This window comes from Mustelus asterias, unplaced genomic scaffold, assembly GCF_964213995.1.
Source record: "Mustelus asterias unplaced genomic scaffold, sMusAst1.hap1.1 HAP1_SCAFFOLD_94, whole genome shotgun sequence".
NCBI classification, from domain to species: Eukaryota; Metazoa; Chordata; class Chondrichthyes; order Carcharhiniformes; family Triakidae; genus Mustelus; species Mustelus asterias.
The window spans coordinates 424,760-444,548 of record NW_027590142.1 but is presented as its reverse complement, the minus strand read 5'-3'; the positions used below and the strand labels follow the sequence as shown (position 1 = coordinate 444,548).

Sequence of the window (19,789 nt, the reverse complement as noted above, 5' to 3'; positions counted from 1 at the left end):
ACCTTCACCTCTGGCAGTTGCAGAATCAGACCGAGACCGTTTATTGCTGTGTGAATGTAGTCAGAAATAGAGTTAATCGGTGTGTAAACGCATTCTGAATGATTGAGGTCCTGAGAAAATAGGGTGACAGAAAGGCAAGGAAAAATAAACAGGAAGAAAGAACGGCAGCGAAAAAAGGGAGTCAAAGGCCGTGAGGCACAAAGAGGTAGCGCGCTGGACGCCAAGATGGACGCAGAGAGTAAAAGAAAGAGTTAGGATCAGAAAAATAGAAAAGAAGAAAGTAAGAAGAATAGAGAAGAGGGAGAGGGAGAATTAGGGAGATAACAAGAGAGAGCGAGAGGGGCCTGAGACAAAGACAGAGAGGCCAACATGCTCTTTAATATAATCTTATTCGATTTCTGATGTGTGATTATATTTTATCAGTGGCCCCATTTAATATAATCACACATCAGTGGAACAAGATCAGTGGCCCCAGGAAATGAATCACAGACCTCAGTAAAGACAGTTAACTTGCTGGTTTGAGTGCACTCACTGAATGACTGATCCCACCAGGAAATATTTAATCCTTTCGGTGAAAGAACATCAGCTAACCCAGGCCCCCAATTTGAATCTGATTTAAGTATCTTGTGGATTGTGTCATTGCCGGCAAATGATGGCAGGAGGAAGAGATTTTGACCAATTCAGTCCTGTGTGTTTTTTTAACTGGTCCGGGTTTGACATTATAAAGGGAGAGAGAGGTTCGGGCTCGGCCGCAGCCGTGCAGATATTCAGATTCTGGATTGTGTTTGGGATGATTTTGGATGGTGAGGATGATTTCATCAGTGTTCCATTCAAACTAAAGTGTTACGTTTTTGTTAATGTCCAGTCTTGTCTTGAGGGAGCTAGGGCTGTTCTCTCTGGAGCGGAGGAGGCTGAGGGGCGACTTAATAGAGGTTTATAAAATGATGAAGGGGATAGATAGAGTGAACGTTCAAAGACTATTTCCTCGGGTGGATGGAGCTATTACAAGGGGGCATAACTATAGGGTTCGTGGTGGGAGATATAGGAAGGATATCAGAGGTAGGTTCTTTACACAGAGAGTGGTTGGGGTGTGGAATGGACTGCCTGCAGTGATAGTGGAGTCAGACACTTTAGGAACATTTAAGCGGTTATTGGATAGGCACATGGAGCACACCAGGATGATAGGGAGTGGGATAGCTTGATCTTGGTTTCAGATAAAGCTCGGCACAACATCGTGGGCCGAAGGGCCTGTTCTGTGCTGTACTGTTCTATGTTCTACCTATGTTCTATGTTCCTGAACACGTTGCAGATCAGAGTTATGGAGATTACATTACTCAGTCCCGGGCATCAGTGGGCGTCAAAGAAAGTGAAGCCGAGACTATAAAGTGTACCTCTAGCACTACAGAAGTAAGGTATTATGTATTTTGGTACCAACAGCAAACAGCGAAAGAGCCCCAGTTTGTTGTGTGGAGAGGCCTTGAGATGTTATGGAATGGAAAGGCTCGGCGTTAGGGAACCGTTTTGCTTCTGACTCCAGTTGTCAGACTCCACCACAAAGTTAACCATCGTGGACCTGCAGCCGACTAACGCCGCCGTTTATTACTGCGCACTGGGACTCACAGTAATAGAAAACAGTACCAACTCAGTACAAAAACAGTCTTCCGACTGAAACTGCAGTTCCTGCCTGGTGAAATTGTCCAGAATTTCGGAAAGGTGCAATCACAATGAGGCTGTCAGCCACTGAAACACATAGAGAGGGGCATCCAATTACCCTCTGTTAATTGATATATAGAAAAATAGGAACTAGAAGCAGGAGTAGGACATTTGGCCCTTCGAGCCTGCTCCGCCATTCATCTTGATCATGGCTGATCATGAAATCCAATATCCTGATCCCCCATTCTCTCCACATCCCTTGAACCCTTTAACTCCAAGAGCTATACCTAATTTCTTCTTGAAATCAGACAACGTTTTGCCCTCAACTACATTCGGTGCCAGTGAATTCCATCCATTCACCACCACCCCGACTGAAGAAATTTCTCCTCACTTCAGTACTAAATGGTTTACCCCTTATCCTCAAACTATGACCCCTAATTCTGGACTCGGACAGCATTGAGAACATTCTTTCTGTATCTACCCTGTCTAACCCTCTTAGAATTTTATAAATTTCTGTGAGATCCTCTCTGACTCTTCTGAACTCCAATGAATATAATCCTAACCGACTTAGTCTCTCCTCATATGACAGACTTGCCATCACAGGAATCCGTTTGGTAAATCTTCGCTGTACTCCCTCGATTATAAGGACTTCTTTCCTCAGATAAGGACACCAAAACTGTACACAATTCTTCAGATTTGGCCTTTCCAAAGCCTGATACAACAGCAGTAAAACATCCTTATCCCTAAATTAAAATCCACTTGCTATGAAGGCCAACATGTCATTTGCCTTCTTTGCTGCCTGCTACACCTGCGCGCTTAATTTCAGCAATTGATGCACAATGTCCAAGTCGCCGTTGAATATCAACCTCTCTCAATTTATACCCATTCAAGTGATAATCTGTCTTCCTATTTTTGCTACAAAAGTGGATAACCTCACATTATACTGCATCCAAATTATACTGCATCTGCCATGCACATACCCACACACTCAGCCTGTCCAAATCACGCTGAAGCATCTCTGCATCCTTCTCACAGCTCATTACAGCAACATTTTCTATCATCTGCAAACAGCAGACCTGGTAGGTAATCCCAAGAACTCTTCATCGCTTATTCACTTAGGAACATGTGGGCCTGTCGGTGCCGGTCACTTTCAGCAGCTGACTGTTTTCCATTGCACTGCATTGCTTTATGATATACTGTAACATTTCCATGATTGCTCTTCCCCATCTTTTACTCAGTTCTCACCGCTTCACAGCACCCCCTCTCTAACTCCCACACAGGGAGCACAATAACAGCTGAAAGTCTCGAGTTTAATGCTGCCATCTTTCCGATTTCTGAACAAGCATTTGTCAGAATAAATTGCCCATGTTTGCAAACAACCAGATAAAACTCGGTTGAACACGTATATTTCATCAGGTTTTTTTTTCCTGATTGGTATAACTAACATCCTGTGGTTTTCGCTGTCCTTCGCTCAAAGAATAGCAACGAGGTCATTAAAAACACTCTTGTGCAGAATGTGGATGAGGAGAAGATTGAGAAGAGAGCTTGAGCAGGATAATGAGACAAATGATCTGAAAGGTGAAGGAAAGCGGTTTGTAATCCAGTGAGATATTGCACGCGAGGAACTAAGGACCTTTCAGAGGACTGAGTTCAAGCGCTGTCGCTGGATTGGTACAGAAACCAAAGTTCGGTTATTTGAAAACTCAGCATCCCAGGACCGGGCCTAAGGCCCAGTCAGGCAATTGGCATTGTTTGGATGAGTGATGAGTGGGAAACTGAAAAAGATGTTTGCAGGCCCGCAAGTTGCATTATTTTCTATTGCTGCCAACAATGACAGACAGAGAAGGACGGCCGAGTCCATCCAGCCTGCCCGCAACAAATATGAAATAAATCTGAAGTGCAGTCACTATTGTAATGGAGGAAAGAGTCGCTATGAACAGAACAAGATCCCACGTAACATGATCATCTACTGTAGCTTGTCGACGGAGGTGTAAATGTCTTAGAGAATTGCCTTGCTTTAGAGGTGAGTGCGGTCAAGTGTTTACGACCCTCCAGAAAGACCAGGCGGATCCTTTATTTAGTTCTTTATCTGAGCAATTCACTGCGGCGACGCTCCGACTCCATTTGTACTGGCAGTGTAAGTGGCAGCTGAATGTGCGCTCAGGTCTCTGGAGGGAGACCTGAACCCACAGTTTCCTGAATTAGACGCGATAGAATTCGGAAATGTAAGTTAACACGGAACCGCGGATAGAACTTGAACTGGCGACCTGGTGTTGTTAAACTTCTTACTGTGTTTACCCCAGTCCAACGCCGCCATCTCCACATCACACCACCTGTGCCAGTTCTGTTTGATGAGGTTTATGTACAGCGATAGATGAGTTTTAAACCTCTGTGTCTCTCAACGCGCAGAAATAGACAGCGGTATCTTGGATTTCTGCTCGAGTAAGCGTTAAAGGAAAATTATTTTCTGCATTCGTCTGACCGGCCTCGAATTTTCCCTTGGCAAAATCTGCGTCTCTTCTGCTGCTTCTATCTCGGTACAAAATAAAATGCGGAGCCTGGTCCGTGTGCTGTCTGTACCAGTAAAGGTCGGGATCGCTGTAACTTGTCGTGTAGCTGCAGTCCATTTTCACTCTATCTCCTTCAGTAATATACAGTTCAGTCTGAGGTTGCGACACAGAGTCTGCTTGAATCAGCCCTGAATAGAACACAAGGAAAGTTTTAACGCAATACTGAGCGGCGGGACCATTAGCATCACAATGCTGCCAGCAGATAAGAAGTTATGGTTTTACATACCGAACATCAGCCACACTATAACCAAATGACAAAAACAGAAGTGCCCCATTATTTCTTGGCCAGTGATCTCCTTGAATCGCATGTTGGAGATATGGATGAATTTACTATTGTAATCTTTTAAATTAAGCGACTGTTGTACAGAAAGCTAAAACAGAAGGAGAGGAAGTGTCTCGGGAAATCGTTTACTCATATAAAGTAGCAATGCGATAACTGGGGAGCAGCATGTTAGTAAGAGTGCTGGCTGCTCAGATACAGTCTCTCCAGGTCCTGTTACACCATCTGACCGCGTCACTGCTCTGGGCGGGGCTTGTGTTTGGAATTCAGCCCCGCCCCTTCCCCCCTCACGCCACTTGTTCAGAAAAAATAACAATTGGCCATGTAATTTGCCATTGAACTTGATTATAGATGCAAAGAAGTGAATGAGAGAAACTGGCAGAGAGGAAACAGGCCTGAAATAAAGGAAAACATCGAGAGCGAACAAGACACAATTAAAAAGGAACGGATGAATTATGCGAAGCGAGGATGAAATTATGTGCTGATTCTCATAAGGTGCCATATATTTTTGGTTTGTTCTATCTCTTCTCTAGTTATCGGCGATTACAGCAAGACCACTATTTATTGTCCATCGCGAACCTCACATAAACACGTTGTGGTCTCATCCTGCACCACGTCAGTGTGAATGTGGAAGGTGCTTCCAGGTGTTATTCTGGAGGCACTCTTAGGATTCTGAACGAGAGACAACAGCAGGAACGGTTGTTTATGCCGGAGTTAGGATTGGATATGATTTATTGAATCACTGGATAAAACGACACAGAAGGAAGGCATTCGGCTAAGTTGTTTGTACTTCTCGTCTACAAGAGCTATTCCTTCAGATCAGATACATATTTTTTTGTCCTCTACTTTGATCTTTTTCCAACATGCGCCCAGTTATTTATCACTGCAAATGCTTCCACCAGTCTTTCAGGCAGTGTTTTGAAGATCATAACGGCGCGCTTTGAACATAATCATAAATTTCTCCAGCATTTCTATTTACTTATTATTTTTAATCAGTATCTTTTCATTGTCATCCTTGCTGCCCATTTAAATAATTCCTCGTCATATATTATTTAAAAACCTTTCATTAGTTTTGACACTTCATTTTAAATTCACCTGGACCTTCTCTTTTCCAAGGGGACAAATTCAGTTTCTCTATTCACTAAACGGAACCGATGCCTGTAAACCTTGACAACAATTTGTCAGAACAAAACTGTTAGGTTTTGTGAATCATTATATAAACGAGGGATTTTATTTTTCATGGTTGGAAGATGCCTTTGCTGATCTCCCCGACTTCGTTGCGTTTTAACGAGGTTTTTGTTCGGGTCGCAGCCGGTTTGAAGCATCATGATACTCAATCCACAGAAATAGAGGGCGCTGTCTTTAGTCCCCACTGTAAAAATTGACAAAGTGAAAACCTGATATTGACGGAAATGTCGAGCATCGAATTTTCCTTCGGAAAACTCGGCGTTCTTGGTGTTATCCCGATACAATATAAACTGGAGTGGCTGGTTCCAGTAGCGATCCGGATCAACAGAACTGAAGTTCAATTGCACATTAGCTCCCTCAGATACCTTTAACTTAAGTTGACACTGTGGAACCGAATTCCCTTGGATTTTACCTGCAACATAACATGTAAAACATTACATAACCACTTTATTGATTACGAGCATATCTCTCCCTCTTCGAAAATGAGGAAAATCAATCGCAATCTAACTATTACAGGAGGCATCTGGATTGTATACAATAGAGAAAGAAGTACATCTCAATATTTACATAGTATAGGGGACAGACTGACAATTCGCATCAATAAAGGCTTCACATATTCTATTATACGCATTAGAAAGGAGATCAGGAAAAGTTGAACAGGTGTCATTTCTAAAGTGCTGTCAATATATTCCAGAATGTAATGTGCAAGTCTATTTGACCACGTGCCCACACTGAGTTTAGTTTCGTTGAGACACGATCACTCCATTGAAGATCCGAAACGCTTTTCAGAACAAACAGCAGAAATGACTCAATGAAAAATAGAAACAAGAAACACGTATGAGCGCTAGTCCGTTTAGATCGCAAAGAACACGTATGTGCCTGCTTAAGTTATGGTCCAGTGTAGTATTAGTTGACACAGAAAGCAGAGTAATATGAACAGATAAATAGTTTTATAAATAAATGCAAGGTATCTTGCTGCAAAATAAAGGCATACCTTGTGTAATATAAACAGAATCAATGTCTAATACATTTTAGCAGGAACATATTCTTGTAAAGCACTAACTGATATCTATTGTGTGTGTGTGTATGTGTGTGCGTGCTGTAATTGTATTTTAGAAATAATGGATCAGATATGAGTGGGGATGGAGGGATACAAAAGAATGGTCTAGTTGGGACCAGGGAGAGGCGCGGGCTTGGAGGGCCGAAGGGCCTGTTCCTGTGCTGTATTGTTCTTTGGTCTTTGTTCTTTGGGTGTCACTGGTCAGACCTGCATTTATTGTCGAACCTTAGTTGCCCTTGAGAAGGTTGTGTTCAGCTGCCTTCTCTTGAACCTCTGCTGTCCCAGAGGTGTAGGTACACGCACAGTGCTGTTCGGAATCTGAGGAAGCGTCTGGTATAATTGAAACGAAGACATGGTTTAGTTCTGATTTAATTGACACAGGGGCGATGTTTACGGACTGACAATCATTTAGGAATGGAAAAACATATTTTATTCATTGCAGTAACTACTGATACAGGGTCCAGTGTACTCGGGACACGGACATGTCTACTACAGTGATACCTGCGACAGGAACGGGACAATATAGGCAAGATGCACATTTTTCTAACGTAAGTAGTGGCATTGTCTTCTGCTGTAATAAGTGAGCCAGGTCCAAGCGCAATATTAGCAGCTGCCACGCTCGAAACAGGGCACAGCAATACAGCACGGTAACGATATAAGTTATAGATAGGAGACATGGTGCAGAGATAACAGACAAGTCGGCAAATTACATAAGCAGTATCCAATACAATAGAAATGTAGACAAGCTGTACTGTCGTAGAACAGAGGCAGGGCCTAGTCTTTTAAAAACTGATACATATTCTGGTGCGCTCATAGCTGAGGCAGGGTTTTAGTGTAATACAAATGGAGGTAATTTGTGTGCATTAACAATTGAGGTAGGATGATTGTGATATAAACGTTTGTACGGGATAACATTAATAGATATAACACCATATAGTGTGATATAAACAGGGTGCGATATGAACAGATAGAGAATCTTGTGCAGCAGTAATTGGGAATGGCCTCAAGCATTGTGAACAATAATTTGTTATAGTCCACGAAGTAATCCAGGCATAAGAGTAACACAAGGAGATCAATGAATCAGGTCCCAGTGTAATAAATCTGACGCACAATTCAGTGCATTCATATCAAAGACCTGGCCACCCTCCGCTCACATTGTCTGTATCTTTAAGACCTGGTTGGTTGTAGAGATTCGCATTCTAATCAATATTCTGTAACTTGATTTTGTGTCTCTGTGCCCTGCTTGAGAGCAGATTTCCACTCCATCTGACGAAGGAGCAGCGCTCCGAAAGCTAATGGCATTTGCTACCAAATAAACCTGTTGGAATTTAACCTGGTGTTGTTAAAACTCTTACTGTGTTTACCCAGTCCAACGCCGGCATCTCCACATCATGACCTGTAACATTAACAGAGATGTGTTCTATATATGCCGATGATTCTCAAATGCAAACAGGGACACAGTTGAGCGGAATGCATGAAAAAGCGACGATCTGACTTTACAAAGAGACATGGAGTGATACCATATAGTATGAACAGAAAGTTGTCGAGTGTAATATGAAATCAGACAATGACCTCAGGTAACGTGGGCAGGGGGAACGTCCAGTACAATAATAAATTAGCTAAGACATATAATAATATGGAAAGATATATTTTGTTATTTACAACAAACACAAACTGCCAGTTAAGCATAGGTAAGATCCAATGAAGTATTACGTAAGGCAGGATCTGGTTGTTATCATCAGAAGCCGACTCACATGTCAAAATAAAAGAGGACTTCCTGCAATATCAATAGCAATACAATCTGGTGCAAAGTGACCAGAGACATTGACTAGTGGAGCAAAAACTGGGAGAGGACCTCCTTTAAAAATCATTGACATGGAAAAGCTCTACAGTCTGGAAACATAGCTGTGATCCAACTGCGACCAGGTGGACGCAGAATGCTATGACATGAGTTTCTCTGACCTCGACCGCAGCTGGATTTCTCCGGTCCCGCTGCAGCAAACGTAGATTTGGCTGAGCACCAATTTCTCCCTTCTCGTTCGCAGTGGAATTCCGACTAAAATCTTTCACCCAGGCCCGAACAACATGGTGTGCAGATATTAGGACTTCCCTGAAGAAAGCCTTGGCCTGCCTCTCGCGTTCAGAATGGAGGCCATCCCCAACTTCCGTCCCCAGAACATTACAAGATTTATAAATATAAAGATTTAAGTTCAAATTTGGATAAAATAAGCTGGAGGATTGGATTAATAAAAGTACATCTGTCTGAAGGGGTTTTTGATATGCGAATTAGCAAAACCGCAGGAAAACAAATGTGGACTTGAGTGATTATGGATTGAAGTGAAGAGGTGTAAATAAAATAGCAGAATATCAAATGGAATGGAAACTATAGCCATGGGAGCTGCGTACAGGAGGAGAGGAATAGCGACTACAATAGCCACAGCCAGCTGGAGAAAGCAGACTCTGCAGAAAGGCAATGTACAGAAAAAAGCTGCTGTTTAAAAAGAAACTCTAACAGAGAAGAACCGCTACGCTGGACTGAAGAAAGTTTTCCCAAACTGGAAAATGACCCGTGGCTGGTCACTATAATCTGCATTGAACTCATTTGGTTATATAATTTCGAATGATATTAGGGAGAGGGGCAGTTCTCAGAGGTCAGGAACCTGGACAGCTGGGAAAAGGGGAGATGCTCATGAGATACTTTGTGTGTGTGGCCATTATTGAAGTTAAGTGTCCTGCTGAACTGTTGTGTGCCTGCTTTAATTTAATAACTATCAATTATTAATTATTTGCAACGAGGCTGGGCCATGTCTCACTCATTTCCTTTTTTTATACATTGTATCAAATTGAAAATTCCCACAATTAATAATTTGTGTTCCAATTAATCTTTTTGTACTTTGGGGTACCCTCACATTTAACATCAGCGAGATTCTTAACAAACAACACAGCAGTGGGTGCCTTTACAGGTCAAATTCAATCGAGCAGTTCCTTTTAGCGGCCACATAATGTTCCTAGAGATCCATTTTCTTTCTGAGGAGGTCAACCTTCCGGCCTCAGAATTTCTATTTACCTAAAATAACCCCATCCACCACTCTCGGAGGCAAAGTGTTCTGGTGCTTAGTACTCACTGCGGAAAAATGTTCCTCCTCCATCGCCCTCCCCCCTCCGTCAATTGCCCAAAACCTTAAAAAAATGTCCCCTTCCATGCCCCGACCCGTTAGCACCACGAGTTAATGGGAACATATTTTATTTATCTACCTGAGCAAAACCTGTCCGAATCTCATCCACCTCGATTACATCTCTCCTCAATCTCCTCCGCTCCCTTGGAGAACAACTACAACATCTCCACCTTCTGGCTAATTTGTGAACATTTCAAAACGAAACTTATTCAAAGATATTTCTCCATGGGGTTTAACTAGAATTGGTCAACATTTGAAAAACTGGTATCGAACTGAAATATCTTGTGAACTTCTTAGCACTAAACATACTTGAAACAAATTCTTCCTTAGAATTTGACAAGTGTTGGTCAACTTTTTGGAAACTAGTTTCAGCATTTTCCGAATTAACTTTTCCATACCATCATCCAGACGGCTCCAACTTTTAAAAAAAAAGCTTAAACTTATCAACATGTTTTCCAAACAATATATCAAAAGTTCGTTTAAAAAAGCTCGTTTAAACCTACTTAAGGCTAATCTTTCAGTAGAATTTAACTTTAAACAGTCGGTTTCTGTTGAAAAAGAATTTCCTAAGAAACATCTCTGCAGAGAAGCAAACTGCAGTTCATCAGCATTTATCTGAGTCGGTCTAAAGTTATTAAAGACGGTCATCGAAAGTAACATGGAAATTGTAAACTTATTTTAAAAGTTGCACCGAGCAAGCCAGAATTCGAACATGGAACCATCTGACCCATGGTCAGATGTATCATCCATTGAGCCATCGGCCGATATACAAACTCATGGCAGTTGTTCCATATTGGCTCGACGCTTCAGAATAGGGCAGAAGCTTTGTCAAAATTATTTGTTTACTTGTGAGGATAGGTTCCATCATTGTGATTTTCTTTATTCATTTAGAGTCATCCCTAATTGCCCTTGAGTAGAGTTGATTAGTTATTCCACCATGTTGCAATTAAAGACAATAACACTGTCCAACCATTAACCACTCCCCTCACTGGATCAATTATCGAATATTACTTGAGGTGGAGATGCCCGGCGTTGGACTGGGGTGGGCAAAGTAATAAGTCTCACATCAGGTTAAAGTCCGTCACGTTTATTTGGAATTTCGAGCTTTTGGAGTGCTGCTCCTTCATCAGGTGAGTGATTTCAAATACACCTGTTGGACTTTAAGCTGGTGTTGTGAGACTCCTCACTGAATATTACTTACTTGAAAATAATATTTTACAAGCATATGACAGTGGCTGTTACATATGCCTCAAGATGTATTCAGAAAAAAGAATAGAAGTGCTGAAAATCCACTACACACTGAGCACGAAAAGAGATGCTCATATTGTGGCTCAGCACACATTTTATCTGTTCGTGCAGTGGCTACAAGAGCAGGTCAGAAGCTGTGAATCCTGCGGTGAGGAATTCACCTCCTGAGTCCCTAAAATCTGTCCACCATATACAAGGCACAAGTCAAGAGTCTGATGGATTATTCTCCACTTGTCTGTATGATGCTTGAACTCACCAAATGCACCTCAGAGAGCAGCTTGCAAACCCAAGACCGCTACCACCTGGAAGCTCCCCTCCAGGCCAATCACCACATTGCTTGGAAATATATCACTGTTCCTTCACTGTCACTGGGACAAGGTCCTGGTATAACGAAACCCTTCCACCCCATACCCAACAGCTCTATGGATGTGTCTAAACCAATAGACTGCAGCAGTTCAAGAAGGCAGCTCGCCACCACCTTCTCAAGACCAATTACTGATGGGTAATATTGCTGACCCAACCAGCAACACCCATATCTCGTTATTGAATAAAAAGAAACATTCGGCCGGATCCCTGAACTGGCAGTCGTGGGGTCCCTTGAACAGGTGAATGGTGATAACATGAATGTCTCCGTACAAGTCAACCCTTTTGAGAATATTTTTCTAGCGAGTGTGTTGTGCTGACGGATTCCCTGCAGTTAGTGCTCAGGTTCTCAGACCAAACCCCATGTGAACGAATCTCGAAGTCTCTACCGGAAAGAAATGAACAAAATCTGCGGATTGGGCAATATAAATCAACATTGCATGGCTCGCCCGAAACGACTGAGCGTGCCCTTCCGGTGCGTTAACCATAATATAACTAATTTGTTTGTATCCAAAGCAGCTCAGGCACCTCTGATAAAAGCCGTTAGTTTTGGAAAAAAATCAGCACCTCAGCATTTGAGGACTGAATGCATAGTGGTATTGTCACTGGACTAATAATCCAGAGACCCAGGGTAATGTTCCGTGGAACTGCGTTTGAATCCCACTCTGGCATTCATATCAGAGTTATGCACTGATGATAGTTTTGGGAGACAAGATGGTGCAGTAGTTAGCACTGCTGCCTCACAGCTCTAAGGACCAGGATTCGATTCCCGCTTTGGATCACTGTCTGTGCGGTGTCTGCATGTTCTCTCTGTGTCTGCGTGGGTTTCATCGCGGTGCTCCGGTTTCCTCCCACACTCCAACGATGTGCGGGTTAGGAGCATTGGCCATGCTAAATAGCCTCCTAGTGTCCCGGGATGCGTAGGCTAGCCTTGTAAATATGTGGGCCTACGGGGATAAGGCCTCGGTGGGATTGTTGTCGGTGCAGACACGATGAGCCAAATGGCCTGCTTCTGCACTGTAGGGTTTCCATGATGTTGCTAACTCGACTGTTTGGTACTGGGCGCTTTTGAGTATGAAGTACACATTTTACCCGTTACACTGCACAAACAATGCCGAGCGTCAAGCTCAGTGAACGTGAATTATTTCAGCATACCAACAGTAATATCAACCTTGACAACTCATCAGAATATATCACGTCGAACAATATAAGCTTGCTATCAATGCTAAAATAATATTTCTGCTTCGACCTTTGTTTTTAATGACATTTTCTCCATATTGTTACTGGCCGCGCTTGTGAGTCTGCAATTCATGTATCTTTCAGAGTCCATGTACCTCAATACAAGAAGGCAACCGTTACTTTCAACGTGATGCCTCAATTTATCTGGAATTTCAAATTGTAACTGCTTTCGTCCCGCAAATGTCTAAGGGAACAATGATTTCTGCTGTAAATCATAGAATCATAGAATATGCTCCGTCATTAATGCATCATTCTCATCTTCCGTCGAACAATTTCAAACAGTTCTTTCCAGTATTTGTTTTTTATTCAACATTTAATATCGATACATTTAATTAACACATATGTCCTCATTCCGAATTGAATGTCTCTGAAATATACAACATTGAAATGCAAACATGACTGACCAACAAAGCAATTGAGCCACCGGGTAATACACATCCCATGGTGTTTATTTGTGATTGACCACAGTTAGCTTTTAAACAAAATCAAATCTTAAAAGGGAAGAGATTTCAGAATGATCTGTTAATTATACTTGATCGCTCTTTATTCTGTGTGTGAAACATTCTGGTTCGTTCATCTAAAGGAAGTCCAGCAGGTCCGCGCTGATTCTTGATTTCCTCATCTGTCTGAGTGTTTTTTTCCCCCCATTTCTTTATTATGAAGAACCATTTTTAAAAGATGCTTCTGGGAAATTTGCACCATTTCCTCTAGTTCAGTTACAGTTTCACTTGTGACTGTCCTTACGAGCACGCAATACTATTAGACATGTTTCAGGTGACCTTGATCATGTTTCAGCTTGATCTTGATCAATTGGGCCCGTGGGCTGATGAATGGCAGATGAAGTGTAATTCAGATAAATGCCAGCTGATGCATTTTAGTCGATCGAACCAGGGCAGGACTTACTCAGTTAATGGCAGGGCGTTGGGGGGAGTTACAGAACAAAGAGATCCAGGGGTACAGGTTCATAGCTTCTTGAAAGTGGAGTCACAGGTGGATAGAGTGGGGAAGAAGGCATTTGGCATGCTTGGTTTCTTTGGTCAGAACATTGAATACAGGAGTTTAGACGTCTTGTTGAAGTTGTACAAAACATTGATAAGGCCACACTTGGAATACAATGTGCAGTTCTGGTCTTCCTATTATAGAAATGATATTAATAAATTAGAAAGAGTGCCGAAATTATTTACCAGGATGCTACTGGGGCTTGATGGTTTGAGTTTCAAGGAGAGGCTGGATAGTCTGGGACTTTTTCCTCTGGAACGTAGGAGGCTTAGGGGTGATTTTATACCAGTCCATAAGGTAATGAGGGGCATAGATCAGCTAGATAGTCAATATATTTTCCCAGAGTTGGGGAGTCAAGAACTCGAGGGCATAGGTTTAAAGTGAGAGGGGAGAGATACAAAAGGGTCCAGGGGGGTAATTATTTCACACAGAGGGTGGTGAGTATCTGGAACAAATTGCCAGACGTAGTAGAAGAGGAGGTATCAATTTTGTCTTTCAAAAGCGTTCAGACAGTTACTCGGGTAAGATGGGTAGAGAGGGATATGGGCCAAACGCGGGCAACTGGGACTATCTTAGGGGTTAGAAAAAGGGATGGTATGGATAATTTGGGCCGAAGGGCCTGTTTCCATACTGTAAACCTCTATGACTCTCTATGACTCTATGATTCTATGGTGATTAATAATGTTAGTCTACATCAATAAACCCATTAAATTCTGTTGTGAATTGAACGAGTTGCGTATGTGTACAAACAATATAAACATTTCTATCCTGCCATTGCGTCCTGAAATACAGCATTTCTTATTTTCCTAAAGCATTTGAGGCCGAGGTGACACGAATGTAATATAGATGTAACATCACGATTCAGTAATCTTTAGCAACAAATTAAAACATGCAGACGTGGCTCAAGCTTAATTAAAATTTTCGAATAGTGTTTCTGCCTAGTTTCAAATCGCATGCGAGGCGACCGCGACAACCACGACACTCCAGATACTTGGCGCCTCATAATCAATAAATGTCTTTCTATTTGTCTCATTCAGCGAATTCATAATTATCAGAGAGTATGAGGATGCCGCAGTAAATATGAAATGGACAAGTGAAGTCAGCAACACTCATTGAAGGTCACTTGTGCTCTCTGCTGTTGCATTGGTTGGAAATGGATATTCTTCACCTGATATAAGCAGAGATGGACTTAGCGGTATAGGATTCACAGAATAATAGGGAGTGAAATGGATAGAAACATAATGACAATGACAAGTCAGTGAGAGAGTTTGGGGGAGATACAGTGAGGGAAGCAGATAGACAAAGGGAGAAGCAATGATTGAGATGGCAGAGGAAATTCAAGGAAGGTATAAAATCAACAATATAAAGTACAATCTGATATGGGAAAGATTTATCCTGAAATATCATTTAAATTGAACTGTGATTGTAGAGCATAAGACCACTGGTTCATTTAAGTAAATTTAAATTTGGTGCATCGATCAGGGAAGTTGAGCAATGTAACAGAGTCCAAACCAAATATCATGGTCTCCTAACAAGAAAGGGAAATTATAAGGATGGGTGCGGTTTTCTGAATTGGTGACTTATGATGAGAATAATGAGAGTGCTCATTCCCCAGTGCCATGCGGTTTATTGATTGATTAGGTGCACTGGTCAGGAATACTGGCTCCCTCTGTTGGCGGTGACTGTTAAATTGCCTTATTTCTGGAGATTCACTGTATTCAGCATATTGTCAAATTATGTTAATACAAATTTTTCCTGATTTGTATTATTGTTATTGTGATGTAACCTATAGATTGTAGGGCTAGTGTGAAACTGAATGCGAGTTGTTTTCTGCACAGATAGCTTTGAAATTTGCTGGTGAGTGCAATGACGTTGGGTCAATGCCTGCAATGTTCTGCGAACGTTCCCCAATTAAAAAATAAGTATTTAATTCCAAACCGTGGTCGCAAACAATGGGTATATTCCCATTACCATGACATTAATTGTATCGCAGCTTGATGTATTTCCATTCACTGGCTTCCAGCGCACTACTGACTGGTGGAGCCAGACCACAAAATGGCATGATTGTCTTTCGGAAGCATGAGTCGAGTATGATTCCGTGCTGGATCTGCCTGACAGATTGGATTCTGCAGTTTGTTTTCTCCACTGCTGCTAGAAACAGTTAGATGGTGGTTTCATCTGAGGTTAACTTGATTTCCTCTGTGTGTGTGTGTTTGAGAGGCTGACAGCTCAGTTAACATCTGGCCATAAAGCAATCTTCAATCGTCACGGGCTCATTCCTCCAGTGTAAGCCGGTTTTTGCACGAAGCTGGGTCTTCTTTCTATCACTGTGCGTCTGAACGCGCAGTAATAAGCGGCAGCATCAGTCTGGCTCAGGTCGAATATATTTACACTGATGAATTTGTTCGAAGCCTGGAGATCTACATAGAACCGACTTTTAAAAACATCTGCTTTATCTTCATAACCATCAGGATCTTTCCGCACTATAAACACGGGCTGTGTGTCTGGATGTTGTCGGTACCAGTACAGCCTATAGTCGCTCTCTGTGGTTTGATAGTCACAGGTTAAAGTCACGATCTCGCCTTCTCTCTTAACATCTGATGAGAGCGACTGGGTGACAGAATCTCCATGACTCAGGTCTGAAAATAACAAAACAGAAAATGTTCAGACGGGCGGACCATGAAAGAATGGTCTGGAACCAAGCTTGGGAAATGTGAGAAACGGTGCACTGTATTTTGCACATAATTACCTGTCAGGAACGGTCCCCACATTACACACACGCCGAGCAGCCACATTGTTGCTGTCCGCTCTGTAGAAGGGGAGCTGGGTGTTTGATCTCATTAAGTCTAATCGTTGCCCTCAATAATCAGCTTCCTGTCTCCGGATGTTCTCAGCTCCGTCCCTTCTGTCCCCAGCGGAGCTGCGTGACACCCAGGTGGTGAGATAACAGACAGTAAACAGACACACAGTGAGCTGGATGGCAATCACTATCCTTACAGAGAAAACTTCGAGATTTAACGATTGACGTCGGGAAGAAAATGGACAAATGGGGTGTAGGAACGTGGGAACAGCTGTAGGCCATTCTGCCCTTCGATTCTGTTTTGTCATTCAGTTAGATCAGGGCTGATAAGCCTGAACGCCACTTTCCCGCGCTATCAGCATAGCTCTTGATGAGATTATGCTCCATAAAGCTATTGATTCAACATGCTCAATAATTGACATTCCACAAAATCCGCTTATTTTCTTAGTGTGACCCGGAAGCTATGGAAGGCTAAATAGTTCTGTCATTGTTTTTTTTAATACGTCCATTAGCCTTACTTTCAGGACAGTTTCAATCGTGAATCCAGTGAAATGTTGTTCTGTGTGTGGGACATGGGTGCCACTGGTTGGCCAGCATTTATTGTCCATCTCTAGTTGAGAATCAACCACATCGCAGTGGCTCTGGTGTCACATGTAGGCCAGAGGAATGCAGTTTTCCTTCCCTAAAGTACTTTAGTGAACTGGATTTTTAATTGTAGATTTTTTTTATTGAAATGGGTCTGCAGAACTTTAGCTGAGCTTCTGGATTAATCGTCTAGCGATAATACCCCCAGGCCATCGTCTCCCCTGTTGTGAATATCAGAAAACACTGAAAATGTATGGAGGCACTGCAGAGTGAATCATGCCGAATTAAAAAAGTTCAATATTATTACCATTCTCTGCTCCGTTCACCCTGTGACTTTGCGGCAGTGTTTTGGTGCGGGGCTCCCTCTGGTTTCTGTCTCTGAGTCTCTCAGTCCGCAGTAATACACCGCGCGGCCAGACAGCCGCAGCTCACGGATGGGGAAATTCCCATTGTTTTTCGACCGGTCAATAGAGGAAATGGCACACATTGCTTCGAAGCTTATTTTTAAAATTGTTCTTCCTAATAAAGATGTAGGAAATACCGTTCAGGTAGATGAGGAAATGGAGAATCAATGCGGACTTGCTGGGCCTCCTGTAGATGAAAGATATTTAAGCGCCAGAATGTTTCACACACAGAATAAAGAAGGATCAAGTATAACTAACAGATCATTCTTAAATCTCTTCCCTTGAAAGATATTTGCTTTTGTTTGAAAGCTGACTGCGGTCAATTTCAAAAAGGTACCATGGGATGTGTATTTCCCAGTGACTCGCGCTCTTTTGTTGGTCAGTCATGCTTGCAATTCAATGTTCTCTATTTCAGAGATATTCAGTTCAGAATGAGGACATTTGAGTTAAATAAATGTATTGAAGTTAAAGGTTGAATCAAAAGAACCGGGAAGATGCAATGTGATTGGATGGGATTTATTTTCTCCGCCCATTTTCGTATCAACAAATTGTCACTTTCTGCAAAAGGAGACTCTGATGTTCGGGAAGTGATCAAAGAGCGCCCTCCCGTGGACAGTACAGCAGTGGTAACAGACGCAGAACCAAGATCTGAGATATCTGCACTCAGAGAATATCCAGGACAGCTACAACATTGGACAAGAGGAAACATCCGCTCAACATCCACACTGTTCGCACCACTTAGGGTTTTGAAGGTTTCAGCCAATTTGCCTCTTACTCTTCTAAACTCCCGTGGGTACAAACCTGACGGTACCATTCTTTCCTCATAAGATGACCCGCTCATAGCTGGTAATAGTTTAGTGAAACTCCTCTGAACTTTTTCTAATGCATTAACATCTTTCTTAAGATAAGGAGACAAGTAGTGCACACAATATTCGAGACATGCCCAATGCCCTCGCCAATGCTCAATTTTCCGATCTATCTTTGTGTCGTCAGCAGATTTAGCATTTATATCTTCACTCTCTTAATCACTGCAGCAATCATCCCACTTATATGTTTCGTGACAAATTCAGCCAGAATGCATTTGTTCAGGTCAAATCGTGTATAATTAACTTGCTTGAGTTTTATGCTGAGTAACAGAGATGGTTTGTGAGGGTATTTCTCTTATTGGGCGTCCAAAAGTCATGTGATACGGTGCTGCACCACAGCTTGTGAGTAAATATGGAGCTCACAGAATAAAATGGACAGGAGTAACATGGATAGGAAATTGGCTGAGTGCCAGGAAACAACTCGTCGCTGTTTTTCGGACTTGAGCAAAGCTTGTAGTGAAGTTGCCAGGAATAGTTGAACATCCTGGCATAGTAATGACCGAGAGCTTGGTATGGAAGTCAGACTTTCAAGACCTGTGAATGATACAGAACTTGGAAACATTGCCAACCATCAGTAGATCATGCAGAACTTTAGAACGAAAAAGATCCTAATTGGTGCAATTGGCGTGTAATTAGGAGGTTTAGTTTATTGCAGAGTAAAGTTACATGCTCAGCTTTGTTGTGCAAAATGTGAAGAGACAAATGGAAATGATGAAAACGCTATGAAAGTGGGTGTCGACGCCGAGGGAACTGAGAGAATATGTGAATAAATCATTCATGGTGGAAGACAGTTGAGACTGCAGTAAATAAAATAGTTAACAATCTTTGTCTATTGGGGAATAGAATACAGAAGCAAGGAAATTAGGCCATATCTGTCGAAAGCAATGGAAAATAGTCAACAGAAATATTGCGTCCAATTCGGGGCACCAAACTTAAGGAGGAATGTAAAGCCAACAGGATGGCTGCAGAGGAAAAACACGAGAATAGTTCCAGAGTTCAGAAACTTCAATTACAAGAATATATTGGAGAGGTTAGGACTGTTTTCCTTGACAGGGAGTTACTGATGTGATCTTAGCATGGGTTCGTGAAGGGAAGGTCATGTTTCACTAATTTGGTGGAATTCTTTGAGAACGTTACATGTGCAGTGACAATGGGGAACCTGTGGATGTGGTGTATCTGGATTTCCAGAAAGCATTTGACAAGGTGCCGCGCCAAAGACTGCTGCATAAGGTAAAGGTGCACGGTGTTACGGGTAATGTATTAGCATGGATAGAGGATTGGCTAACTAACAGAAAGTTAAGAGAAGGGGTAAATGGGTGTTTTTCTGGTTGGCGATCAGTGACTAGTGGTGTGCCTCA

The 19,789-nt window shown here is 42.2% G+C and overlaps 1 pseudogene; it reads right to left on the bottom strand.

Moving 5' to 3' along the window:
* Positions 1-16,041: 16,041 nt before the first annotated feature.
* On the bottom strand, positions 16,042-16,571 carry LOC144484173 (T cell receptor alpha variable 38-2/delta variable 8 pseudogene; annotated as a pseudogene).
* Positions 16,572-19,789: the final 3,218 nt, after the last annotated feature.